The following is a 13,794-nucleotide window of genomic DNA, read 5'->3' as shown; positions in this document are numbered from 1 at the left end:
ATCTTGGATTTTTCGAAATCTCAAGTCAACGGAGAGTAACTAGACTGCCCCTGGAAGCAAATGTAATTTGCTGCCGCTAGGGGCGCGTCTAGATTCTAGGCTAGCTTTCAAAGATAAGAGCTGATCACATTGTGTTATCCTGAAATCTGAACATCATAATATTGCTGAGCCAAAGAAGAAAACTTGACAGCTCAGTTCGAACTACGCAGGCTTCAGGGCAAGAGAAGAAGAGTCAATCACTGTTAATATATATACGTACGTCAGAAGTTGTTTTTTTTTATTACTACTAAACAGTTTTATGGGGCTGAAGCTGCACCGTGGTTTCTTACAGACACAATTATAGAATATATAAAATGAGTTTCGTTTTGAAAACGCCCTGAAGGAGAAATCGATTCCATAAACTTCAATAAAATTTTATTTGAGATTAATATTTTCCCACCTTTTAAAATGTCCTATCTCGGTCCATTTACATTAGCATAATGTTATTGTGGATATACGCTGAACAAACCAATCCCATGCATCATCACAGTTATATACATGCTTCTCGTGTATATAACTGGCCTGAGTGAAAGGCTTTTTCTGACATATTTTGCATATCAATATAAGCGTCCTCAAATTGAAATCCCTTTCTATTTTCGGAGATTGCTTTTTGATGGATTCTCATTACAGGAATGTTGGCTATGGGTCAAATGAAAATGTCACCACGGGCTCTGCAGAGGCTGTTCGGGAGGAATCCTCTTCGACACAGACGCGCGTCTCTTTACAGCTTAGCCACCCTCTCCTGGGAGATGAATCATGGCGCCCGGCAAAGAGGGCACACGGCGAGGGAAGGGTGAATGAGTGTTTGACGAGGTGCCAGTCAGCCGGTTTGTGACAACCTTACATGCTTCCCACGGTGTTATTCACAGGCCATAATCACTTTAAGTCAGAGTGCTATGTTCAGGCTGTCGCACTTGCTTCTCTGCACGTAACCACCAGTGACAAAAGAAAACCTGAAAATTGTGAAAATCTGTGACAGCTAAGAAAATGAACTGCTTTATTGAAATGTCGACTAATTTGTCAGTAGAGTAAGAGAATATATCACAAATACAACAGAAATCAATCAATTAATCGTCATCAAACTTGCTGATAATCTCTGGTGGACAGACTTAGTGGGCATCTGGGACCCTAGTGTGTCCCACACCACTGACACCTATCGCCAACTTTTCAGTGGATTCAACATGTTGAGTCGCCAGGAGAACAAGTAAGTGAGAGGGATCTCTCTGATTGGCAGTTCAGCTCTGAGAATTTAATTCAAGTGAGTCCAGCTCTGTAGACTGTAGAAAAGTGGATGCCATGACAGCTACTCCACAGTGGAGCTCCCCCTTGTGGCTGGTTGCAGTACACGTCAAATGCTCGTTCATGTTAGTTGATTGGACTTGGGCCAAACTAAATCTCTGAAGTACGTCAAAGTACGTCAGTATGTCAAATAATCTTCTTCTGTCATCCTTCCTTCATGAGACCATCCGTCTTCAAGGATTCTTCAAGGATGGTCTCATTTTAGGTAGTTAATATCATGCTTATGTATGTTCTAGTTTCCGTTTCATTTTCGTTAGTTATTTGACGCTAAAAACAGGATGTGGCATCATGATGATTGACAGCTGCCACTGACAACCGATCCATCAAGTTGTCCCATAGGACCGTGAGAGTAGGAAAAAACAAGATGGTACCACCAGTATACTTACTAGGGTGCATCCGAATAGTCAGTACATACTAACGTCGGTTAGAACGTACTACTCAACCGTCAATTTAGTACGTTATTTATGTATGCGAGCGAGTAGTAGGCATACAATTCGGACGTACTGGGCAGCCATCTTGCCTGTCCTTTGACCCCGGATGTTTACATGTGACGCCGACACATATGACGCACACCGACGGATGCCGCGAAATTTTAAAGCCACCTCGGAGAAGTATTTTCAAAACAACCAACATTTTAAACTCAACATTTATCCTAATATACTTACATTTATAAACTTCGGTTGTCGTAGCTGTAGCTGTCACAACGGTCTCAGCCATTTTGTCTGATTTGATTTTCCCGGCGGCTCGTCTTCTTCTACGCTTAGCGGGCTCCCGCTGAATTGTGGGATAGCGTAGTGAGCTACCGTTGTATACTGTGGAGGTAGTAGGCCATCCGGGTATTTTTCGCCTACTAGTCGATGTCTACTAAGAATTCGGACGTACTACTACTGTGACGTACAGCGTCTCGCCTACTGAACAGTATGTTAGTATGGGTATTCGGATGCACCCCTAGTGTCAGTGTGGCCAATGGAAGGAAGCTCAGCCCGGTTAGTAGATCTTCTTGGCCTCCTAGCCTCCCAGCTAATAGTACCGCTTCTGTTTTCTCAAAAGTTATTTAATTTCACGCAGGCCTGTAGGGTATGTGCCAGCTGGCCACTGGCTGTAGTTTTTGTGATGTGTTCAAGTGCAACATTTTGGCCCCAACACAAAAGACATTAGGTGACACTGCCATATGTCCTTTAATGTTGAGTTTGGAGGCAATGTTTCTAAACTTCCTTAATTTGTCAACTGGTATTCCTCAAACTTTCTCTTTGACAGTCTCCTGGATCTCACCCGGGTTGACCCAGCTCCTATAAAGTCAGAAGTAGCTTTGGAGGAAAAGATTTCTAGCTTGGGAACTCAAACAGATCTCACAAAAGCACTCCACTGGAAAATGTCGGCATTCAGCAGCTGTGGCCAAGGATGGAGAAAAGGAAAATGGTGCCAGGGGTTCCAAACTCTTAAGGATACGTTAGAAATCTTTAATTTTGTAAATATTAATTGATGCATGTGCCAGTGTGAAATGCCAGACATTTACTGGTTAAAACTTCTAAGGTAGAGAGTTGCTCGGTGTCCATCTGTTACCTTCAGCTTTTTAACTGCGACTTAAAGACATCCGCGTTAAAACAAGTAGTCTGCACGAGCCAACTTGTGCGATGTACTTCCTCTCTCTTCACTCTATTCAAAGTCTGCCCTTATAAAAGAACCTCTGCTCTTGGTGGCATTGAGAGTTTCAAATGGACTGAGCTCACAGAATGGGAACACAAAAGCTCTTTCTCAATAGACCCCTGAACACACACACACACACACACACACAAATAAAAAAACTAAATCTGCTTTCCTTGTCTCTTGAGCTTCACATTAGCGCTACCCGAGCCAAGGTTAGGAGTCAAAACTGTTCAGTAACTTCACCTGCGTCTCCGTGGTAACGCTTTTTGCCGTTGCCTCAACAAAGATGGCTCCCGCCTCCCATCCTGCTTCAATGCCATGTCTGCGTCCTACCACAACAGAACGGGGGGACATTCCACGGGGAAAAAAAATGCCGCGACGGATTCGTGAAATAAAATTCTGCTTGTGCGTTTACTTGATTAATCGTTGCTCTGCAGCGTTTCAGTCGCAACGAGCGGGAGGTCACAGGCAGCGAAGGGGGGGGGGGGAGAGAGCCGAGCCTCGTCTGCTGATGTAGAGGTTCAAGCTGCGAAGAGAGTCGAGCGGTAACGAGCCACCTGTGGTGTCGCGGTGCACAAGTCTGCTTCTGGAGTGTCAATTCGGTAATGAGGTTTTGTGCCGACAGAAGCTGTGTCAGGACATCAGCCCCTTGCGAGCGGACAAATAATCTTCGCGTCTGAAACTACGGACCGCGCTTGTGTATTTGTGTTTGCGGCCCTAATGATGAGCAGTGCTGGAAATGAGACGGCGACGTGGGGGTGTAATGAAGAGGGAGAAAGGTGGGGGCAGGGGTACGCTGCATGCAGTCGTTCCAATCAGTGATTAATTAGATCATCATTCTCCCGTGCTCCTATTGTTCGTCTTCTCGTCGGCGTGTGCGTGCGCGGCTCCGTCGAGTATTTCTGGAGCTGAGGTCAGTTGGCTGATGTGGTGTGCGAGTGTGCTAATGCGGAGGAGACATTAACCCCAATCCCTCTGGATGAGAGACCGCTTGGCGAGCGTCCGTCCCAGGAGACCGGTGGCATGCTCCTGTCTGCCTGCCAATCTTGTTTCCCGGATAGCTTGCACACTTATTTCATTTTGGCCTGTTTCACAGCCCCGTATTGATTTTCGAAACATCATGTCAGCGTGCGGATGAAGGGCCATCTTTCTGTAACAGGCTTGTTGTGTTCGCCTGCTGCCGTTTGGTTTTTCTCCCTCTTGCAGCCAGTAAAGCTGATTCCTTTGTGATTATTTGAAAATTAAAAGAAAATCATTCATTCTGTCAGCTTTTAAATGTCAGTCTCTTCACTCTTCAGTTTCTTCTTTTTTTTTCCTGCACGTACTTTTTCCTCCACTTCCAAGCTCTTTATCTCTATTTGTCTAACCTTTCTCTTTCCCAGCTTTTTTATTTCCCCTGTTGCTTTTCGTACCTCGTGTGCTCGCTCCGGCTGTGTCGAAACCAGCGGATATGAGACAACGGGCCGGGGATCAGAGACGTCTCTGTCTGTCTTTCGGTCCCTGCGGTACATTAGCCGTCCCTTACCATGTATTATTGATTCCCTCTCTCTAATCACTGTCTCCAGTGTTATCAATGAGCCTTTGCTGCCAGCAGAGCCTGCACTCTGAGGAGTTTATGGCAGCCAAAGTCCTGGCAGAGGCACAACTCTGAAAGGCACTGTCTGCGGAGCACCGAGAACAACAAGTGAGGTGTTCTCAATTCGGGCCTCGACACTCAACAGGAAAGCAAAATTCAAGCGTTTACTCATAACTTCGATTTGGCAGTTTTCATACCATGAGTCATTGCTCATTTCCACTCACCACCTCTGATGCAGACAAATCCAGCAAAGCACTGTGGATAGGTGCAAGCACACTGAGCCTAGACGTTTCAAAATAATCCAACCTTTGACAAAATTTACAAAAAGAAAAGGTGAAATTACGATTGTCTGTTTTAGGTAGATCAATTTCTAGGGATTTACTAGGTTTACTACCAATAGCTTTCTTAAATAAACCAACAAGTGATTGTAGGATTCACTTGTGGAACATGTTTTCAAAGAGACTATGAATCATCTGGCCTTCCTTGTTTTTTTCTAAACCTGTAACTCTCAGTCTATGCCGAGTTAAGGAACAGGAAACGGCACAAGAAACAAACAAAAAGCACGATCGTAGCGGAGCTGTCAGGATGGCGTCTGGCTGTGGCACCGACACACTTTCGTGCAGTCGTCCAACAAGCAAACAGTCCAATGCCAGAGAGGCCGAATCGGATGCAATTTTTGGAGCTAGCTGATCGTTGATAGTTGATCAGTTTGTTATGAGTGGTCTGAGAGGGTGTCATTCAGCGAGCCGTTTCAAAGTTGACTCATGTCGTGACGTAGATCGTTTGTACCCGCCCCTGAGCCATGTCCCTACACGGCTTCAGACCGCCCCCTTCCTTCCGCTGTACGCAGGTAGCGACGACGCTAGCGAAGCCACATTTCGTTTTGAAAGCTAATTTTATTCTATATTCTATATTTATACTTTTGTTTTTTACTTATGGCTTGAATCGGGACCAGAGAAACCAATTTCGTTCCTTCCCATGTACCAACATGTGTCGTAATGACAATAAAGAACCCTTGAACCCTTGAATCCTTGAATACACACCGAATATTTAGCGGTCCAGGCATGTAAGCTGCTCTGTGCTCGGCTGTAAAGGCTCAGAGGCATCTTAACACCGAATCACAGCCTCAGGAGAACAAAGTGGCGCTACTTAGCGTACATTTACTGGAAAATACGCTTATTGTGACTGTTAGCGTAGCCGTTAATAAACAAGTAAGCGTCACATTTATTTCATCCTCAAGATGGCCTCATATAACATAAAGTTCACCAAACATTTATTGGCAAACTTCTACAGGGGTCTCGTTTTGTTCTGGGTTCAACTCCAGTACAAATAGATGGAGCGACGTAGCTTCAGAGTGCCGCACTGCTGTACCCGATACGCTGAACGGTTGCCAAGGCAACACTACAAGAGGGGTGGGGTTACAGGAGCTCGTTCTCAGGGGGAAGGGGGAGTGGGCCAAAATGGCTCGCTGTGAAAAGGGATGTTTTTAACCTGGTGGTAGGGGTCTGTTTGACACAATCATTGAGAATTTTTAACCAAAGCATGAAAGAAACATATCAACTTGTGGAAATGTGCATCTTATGTCAACTTTAAACAAAAAAAAGCATGAACACGAGAGAGAGCCACAGGCAGAGACAACATATTAAAACTTTTGCTCCACTATAAACAATGTTATTGTCCGATCTGTTCCACATCAGGGGCACAACTAAAGGACCTAAAACCAGCAAAGACACCAACAAGAGCAGCCTTGTTTTTCCAGTTTTTCCCCACATATTTTCGGACACCGGTGACAAGAGGCAGCGGACAGCAAAAACATGTAGATGGGCATCTGTACAGCTCTGCATAGCAACAACCCAGTGGCAAAACAGTACCATGCTGTCAGCTTGAGATTGTGAGGCTGTCACAATTTCCTGCAAACAATACCCAGTACAGAGTCTGTACATAAGAAACTCAGAAAGTCTCAGATGTTGTTTTTTTTTTTATTATATATATATAGAGAGAGAGTTTGGTTTTTCAGTTCCAACTGTTTTTGTTGAGTTCTGCGTTTTTATTTTCTCCCTATAAAAATGCCCACACGACTTGCATACACCTTTGCCAAAATCACAGCTGTAACGAAGACACGCAAACGCACCGTGTGCTACGACGTCGCCTGTAGTAGGCTGTGTCAATTGAGCTGCGACTTAAAGCGCGGATTTATTTTCTCAGCCCTTTCAACTATTCAGTCGGCGTTTGTTCTGCGATTCTGACAGACAGATTCCTCGCAGCGGGAAATCAATTACATTCACACCAATATGGATCAGAGACCACTGGTGATCTGCATTTCCCTCCCCCCCCCCTCTTCTTCTCTTGGCTCTGTGTCTTGCTGAAGAACAGAGGGTTCTTAGTTTTTTTTTTTTTTTGAAAGAGATGACTACTTTTGTGCGAATCTCCACTGGGTGCTTTGGCTCGGAGTGACACACCAAACACAACGGGGGTGTGCTGGACGTGGGAGGAAGAGTAGGGACGTTGAGGGAATATGCTCAGTGCAAAAAGCGGGGGGGGGGGGGGGGGGAGGTATATGAAGTGGGCACTTTACCTCCTCATAACAATACCGATCTGTACTGATGTCAGGTTGACATCACCACTCCCAGCCCCACCCGCTAGACGCTCAACACAAACCTTTACATCACGCTGAATCATACTGCAGCAGAGAGTCATACCTCCTCTCTTGTCAATAGAAAGTATGATAAACTTGTATCTGTAAATCAAATTCAACACTATTCAGATTCAGGCTTTATGTCTAAAGAACAGTTTGTGCAATAAAAAAAAAAAACACTGCTGCTAAAGTTTGAGGCGAAACCAAACTTTAAAAGAGTGCGTCAGACATTTTTGAAACTCGTACCCTTTTCCAAGACATTCAAACCAAAGCTCAGGGTTACTTCTTTTTCTTCACACTTTTTCACAAAGCACAGATGGAGAAGTGTTTGTTCCCTGCGAACAACAAAAGGACAATAAACTGAAAGAGGATTACGTCACAAGCATCTGATTCAGACGAGTCCTTGACTAAATAACATTAAAAACGGGAGACAGCAGTGAACAGAAAGTTAAAGAAAAGTAGTTAGTAGTAAAAATCGTGATGAACTATTAAAAAAAAAAACATAAAAACAAAGAAAGAAGGAAGGCACAGGTTAACTTCTCTGATTGAGGTTCAAGGGGTGTCCAAAAGGCCTCGCGCAAGAGGCGAAAAGTTGATCTTCTCAGAACGTCAGTACGGCTCCACACGTTTTCTTTACTTATGTCAAGTTCTAATCTATACTAAGGTTGTTCCTCATAAAAAAAAGGGTCATGTGAGCGATCTCCAGGGCATATGAGCACTTATGTCATTACTGACTACTGTGCTCATTACATCTGTCAATAATGCCCTAGTGATCTTCCTTTAATATTACAAGTGTGACTTCCATGGAAGCCAAATCAAGATGTCATCTTTATTAAGGTATGCTTTTCTGAATCGACAGTTGTTTTAAACAAACATGAATACCATGGCTTTCATGATTTAGCGCAGGGCTGTTATATCAGAATGAATTACTTTTCACTAGTGTACTCAGTGATGCTGTCTAGTGAAGGTGGTGAGGCACTATGAATTCGTATGTGCCACAATGACAACACTACGCCAGTACTGTGGCAAACGTAGCCATAAGGCACCAAATCAGACCCAGATTCACTCAGAAGTACATAACAATAACCCCAGTGCATTCCTGTGTTCTGTTAGCATAATCTGAAAAATATGTTCCTGCCTGGGGAAATTCATGTGAACGTCCCCGGTCGAGTCAGAAGCAACAGCTCGGAAAGTCTGCAACAACTCTGTTACACGGCTTGGCTGGGTTGTTGCATGCAAAATGGGGTTGTGATTTCAGAAACGGCGGTACGTCTGTCCCTAGTTTTATAATTTAGAATCACCTGTTAACCTAAGGAGCACGTCTTTGGACAGTGGGAGGAAGCCGGAGTACGCAGAGAGAAAACAACGCAGACACAGGGAGAACACGTCACTTTAAGCTCACAGGTTCCATCTGAAGTAATACTAACCCAAAAGTTACAAGATGTGTTGCTTATAAGCTGCATGACCATGTCTTACAAGCTCCTAGCGCCGCACGTTTGAGCAAATACAGACGTACAGATTTTTTATGATTAAATGAATGTATGTTTGAAATTAATATACAGCATATCTGTTGTCACACAAACACTAGAAAGCAGCTATTAGATAGTCGTTTCAATACTGATCACAATCGGCACATTTCAGTTATACTGCCGTGTCGTTGCATGTTAGAAGAAACAAACAGAAACCCAACAGTCAGACTGCAATCATATGAAAACAACGAACACAGCTCTGCCTAAATCCACGGAGGAACTTATTTTAGGGGGAGTTAACAGCTAAATAAAAAATAACTACAACCTTCGCAGCTCAGAGATTTTAAAACGCAGTTTTGACAGCAAACCAATAAACAGAGTACAGCGAGTCCACAGAGTTGGTATTTAATTTCTGGATTCAGACCTAGATCCGCACAGACTGAGGAGTAGAGATTGGAAATATAAAATCCCATTACATCTAAACCCCAATGCCAACCAGTATGTGAAATTTACCATTTACCACCAGCGTCTGTGCCCACTACAACAAATCTCAGACCACAGTGTGAATCTAATGAATAATTTCTATGAGTGGGCAGCAGCCACTGTGTCAAACAGACTGTGGAGCATAATTTTTTTTTTTCCTAATGTGCTGGATCAAAAAACTGATTATGATCGCAACTGCTTCCCTGTATGGATAATCCACGTCTCTCCCAGGAGTGAACATCTGTTATTTTTCCTCTTCTAAGCACAGACACTCTTCATGCAATGGGTGTGTCTTATACGTCTCTGTGGTGTTTCTTTTTTTCTTCTCGACAACGCCTGATGAATATCTGTGTTAAAATGAAACAGGGCTCTATGAGAGCTACCGCTATAGGGTGTCGAACTTTTTTTTTTTTTTTTTTTGACAGTTCCCTTCAGCACCCGTCACATTCCCCATTCCCCAACAAAGCACCTTCATCTGCTGCAGAGAAAACCTAGCTTGGATAAATTGAAAGCCACACGATAAACAACAGCAGCAAAGACGTGTCAGCTACAGGGGGATTATTATTCACTTACACATCACACAATCACCGCTTCACGCCCCGGGAGCAGACGTGTCTCTTGTTAATAAACAGCACCAATAGGCAGCAGTTGACCATGAGTGAATGATAACTAAACGGCACACAGTCACATGATCCCATTTTGTTTGTGTGGAAATGTTCTGGGCAAGTGTGTGCAGAAGAAGTGACGGCGCTTGAACGTATCTTGAAAGTGACAAAAGCTATTCTGAGTTTGTCATGAAGCCAGCATTGTATAGAAACCATTAAATGACGTAAAACAATAGCAACCAATGTTGATGCACGACAAACATATATATATATACACAATCAAACAATCTTTAAACTCTGTTGCAGACAAATGCAATAGCCCTGCAATAAATCCCATTTTCAACATAAATTCCAGTTTCTGTCAATCTGTCATCTTTTGATCAATTTTGTGGGCCTGTTTAATATAATTACACAGAGCGGTTTGTAAATTATACATACATGTGTTTCTATTAAATTATCCCATCTATTTATATGAAATAAGGAAGGCAGCAGAAATAATCTGTAATCCTACCACCTGGTGTACCTAATAAACTGACAGTACATGTCAACGCCTTGCAAATAACTAAGCAGTAGCGTTCAAGCCAAACCATCAGCAAGTCCAAAACAGGGCTCCACAATTAATTATAATCAGACAATTCAGGCAATAATTAATTTAAATGGAAAGGGGAAAAGCAGATATTAGCAGCCATTAGCAGAAGCATTTAGCAATTAGCAGCTAGCAAGACAATAAAACATTAATCACACCCCAAAATACAACTGCCTATTCATCCAAGCTATGTTCAAGTCCACAAAAAGACTAAACACATTTATTGATTCAAACAAAGCGTGTGACACCGTGTGAGTTGTGTTAAAATAAACGGCAAAAACTTACCTGAACTTGCTAGCTTGGTGAAGTAGACCAACATGCTAATTCCTGCATTTCCTTTGGGCGAAGGTTGCAGATGTTCGAAGCTAATGTTGAAGGCAGCACGTTTGATGTTAGTCCAAAATATATAATGGTTCCCCCACAAAGCGACATGTTTTAACAAGTTTGAGGCGCTAGCTTGTTTAAGAAAAGCTACATTAGCCACCGTAGCATTGAGTTAGCTAGCACACGGCTAGCAACGGCTAACAAACGGCTAGCAACGGCTAACAAACGGCACACAGCAGATAAGCAGCTCAGTCAGGCAAAACAGTCAACAGGAAGGTGTTTTAACACTTATAAAGCCCGCCTTTTGTGTTTTATATTAGAAAATAATTAAAGAGTCACATTTTATTTCTACAAACGAATGCTAATTTTGCAAATTAATATTATTATTTACTTTTATTTGGTAAATGGTAGCCTAGTAGAATCTCATTAGAAAGCAGCAGGAAATGTGTTTATTTCCTGTAAGCCTGAATGCCACAAAACCAAACTTAAACAATATACTTGGTTATTTATTAGAACAAGACACACATATATACAGGAGAGTTATGCTTCTTTGTTTGGTGACTCTGAGCCTCTTTGTTAGATTTATTTTCCCAACAAAATAGTCTGAACGTCACTCTACTGTAAACAGAGGCTCTGACCAAGGGCCCCCGTGGGACCGTGGATCCCAGGGCTCGTTCATCGTAGACCCAATCAATCCATCCTTGTGTATAGAATTAGTATTTATGGATTTGGGACGCGGCGTTGTTTGCAATGCGACTCCATTTATCTGTCTGAACAAGCTGGCCGGTTTTAGTCAAGTTCGCTCTAACAAATATTTGTTTGGCGTGCAGCAGTGAAGATTTTTACAATTATTTGAGGCTCCGTGTTGTACTCAAAGTGAAACTTGACAAGTGGTTATTTTAAGGCTGCTTTTTATTATAAATACTCGTTCCTCCTCTGATGATTCAGTTTAGGAGAAGACAGTCCAGATGCAGGCTGGGTTGAGACTAAACATAGATTATAGGCCTACTTCCCATACCCTTTCACTATCACAGTGGTTAAATCACACACTGCCATTCATTAATTTAATAACTATATGGCTGAATGGCCACGACCCATCTCAGGTGCCTTCAGCAATCCTTATTATAGCGTGCGGGGGCCGGGGGTCTTGTGGATCCAGCTCATCTGTTGTATTTGCTCACTAGCTCACAGAGACCTCTCGGCCCCCGACGCAATCTCACCTCATTAACATTTTAGGTGACGAGTGTGTCAGGGCTGTAATTAACAATTCATGAGCACGGCTTATAGCTATATTAACATTTTAACACCAATAAATCAGCTTTCCTAATTTGCCCATGTCTGTGTGTGTGTGTGCGCGCAGGAGACTCAAAGGGGTGAGACTTTAAATGTGTGTGGGTGGGCGCCGTTATTTGTTTACATCCACGACGAGCAGCTACATCTCTCTCCCTTTGTCTCCGAGTCTGTCTTCACGTCAGACTTTGACCATGACATTTGTTTGAACTTTTACAGTTCTGATCATGGCACTGTAGTGAATCATACCCACTATATTAAAAACAAGAAAAATCCAAGCTGCAGTGTGATCCCGAGGAGCTCTCTCTCACACACACACACATGCAATGTCATGCCAATTAATAATCTGAGAAGATAAATCGGGCTAAGCGCCCACAAATGCAAGTGTCACACATAATGGAAAGGTTGACTAATTAGAGCGCTATTTTAGTGTAGTCGACTATTACAAAGTGACAAGTCGGCCTCTGACATGTCTTTTACGCTGGAAAGCAGAGATGGGAGATAAATGTGAAATAATGGCAGAAGACAGTCTGGTACAGTTGATTCTTCACATACCAAACATGTTTTCAAAAAGCCTCTGAGAGTGGGCGTAGCGGGCAGCAATGAGTCGAGGAGTCTTTAACGCGTATTTATGCGCGTCTTCATGTGCATTTCTAAAAGGAGCAAGCATCTGCACATGCATGGCTGTGTGATCACAACACTGCGTCTCCTGCAGCCTGTTTCACTTTGTGGAGCTGAAGGAGAGAAAGTAAAGTAAGGAAGAGCCCCCCCCCCACACACACACACACACACACACGCAGCCCGTTGACCCCCTTTGAAAGGCACCTGTGTGGGAAGCGTGCACCGGCCCCGGCTCTCCCACTGAGTCACCCGGTGGAAGTGTAGCGATATCATGGTGCAATGCACGTGGTTGCTAAATGAAAGCAATCTCTGCAGCACTGCTCACTCTCCCTAGGAGGCAAAATCAGTGTTAGTATTATCATTTTTTTTATTTGAAAGGGCATGTTTAATGTTGAGAAGCCACAATGTCCACAATGCTCCGTATTGAGCTCCATTTGATCCAAATACTTTGAAGCCGTGTTTGCCAGGACTTATAGAGTGCACTGGTTTGCAATAAAGCACAAATCTGGTCCTTTCAAAGGAAAGACATCTGCTTTGTGTCGCCTGAGCTGCAACTGAACCCCCTGCCCAGGTACGCCAGCTATTGTGCGTTAGGGTAAAGATCAAGGTCACAGCTTCATGGAATTTAAAGGATTCAAAGCGAGTCATGATGAAGGGGCGGCCTTGCAAAACGCTTGTCTCAGTGACAAATGCATTGTGTGCTGCAAAGAAGCCTCCCCGTTTGTGTTCAGGCAGCCCAGGCTGTTTAAAGTCCAATCAGTCCTGCAACTTCTGCAAAGTTGAAAAATAAGAAATTGATCAGAAAGGGGGAGAGACGCGCAAATGGAGCGTGGATTTATGGGAGAAGCCGTGGCTGTGTGTGTTGTTGTTGTTTTTTCCAGATAAAAAGAGCCCGGTATATTCCTTCAGTCGTGACTCATCTTACTCCCTGCTCGGCGTGAATGTCAGGGCACGTACCAAGTTAATGACTATTTTTACCTCGCGCTGCACACACAGGTGTGAGGTGTGGGGCTTGATAATATCATTGTGGCAAATTAAAATACAGTAGACAAAGAGCAAGCGCTCTAATGACCCACTCCACGATCAAAGCAGTCAAAACACACTGTAATTCCCTGAACCTGTGAATCTGAATTAACACCTGTTGACGGCAAGCTGTAAACGTCAACGGCTGCCGGGTGGCACACAGAAATGGGGAATAGCTGCTGATGATTAGGTCTGAG

General features: G+C 43.5%; 1 protein-coding gene across 3 annotated transcripts in view; it reads right to left on the bottom strand.

The window, feature by feature from the left end:
* Positions 1 to 13,794, bottom strand: part of lpin2 (lipin 2) — an 84,756-nt gene that overhangs the window by 27,731 nt on the left and 43,231 nt on the right. The gene's annotated exons all lie outside the window — the stretch shown is intronic.

Source organism: Chelon labrosus (genome assembly GCF_963514085.1).
Source record: "Chelon labrosus genome assembly, chromosome: 6".
Classification (NCBI taxonomy): Eukaryota; Metazoa; Chordata; class Actinopteri; order Mugiliformes; family Mugilidae; genus Chelon; species Chelon labrosus.
This window is presented reverse-complemented; position numbering and strand designations above follow the sequence as displayed.